The sequence below is a fragment of the Diaphorina citri genome, unplaced genomic scaffold (genome assembly GCF_000475195.1).
Source record: "Diaphorina citri unplaced genomic scaffold, Diaci psyllid genome assembly version 1.1 scaffold57104, whole genome shotgun sequence".
Classification (NCBI taxonomy): Eukaryota; Metazoa; Arthropoda; class Insecta; order Hemiptera; family Psyllidae; genus Diaphorina; species Diaphorina citri.
In genome coordinates this window covers 2,467-2,985 of record NW_007434395.1, presented here as the reverse complement: position 1 = coordinate 2,985, position 519 = coordinate 2,467, and positions in this window count along the sequence as shown.

Here is a 519-nt window from a genome sequence, read left to right as displayed (position 1 = left end):
CCCAATGCATATTGAACTTGTGGGTCGTTCTGTTCTCCGCACGGTAAATAAGGTGTGAGGTGGACTGAACTCGACCCTGAAGTCGAACCACCAGTGGGGCGCAAAAGGAGCGGACCGCATCGGTGGAACCACTCAGCCCAGATGTTGGCCATGTGTACAATACAACCGCTTTGATAGTAGATCTTTAGACTTGAGATTTAAGAATCCGGGCAACGTGTGTGTCGGCAAAAACCTGCTGCTAAAAAAGTGGACCAGCAAGGTTTAAGGTTATCACTTCGTGTGCAGGCCCTTACCGCCTGGAACGTGTGGTGCGGCTGCGCCACTAGACCAACGGCCAGTGATAACCTTAAACCCTACTGGCCCATTTTTTCCTTTAGCCAGCAAGGTTTTGGCTACATCACACGTTGCCCGGAATCACCTCGTTAGTGACTATGGCCGGTGGTTCAAACTCTAAATTTACACTGCTGTTTCAAATCCTTGAACTGGCATTTGGTTCTAAAATCAGTATGGCTATTTGGG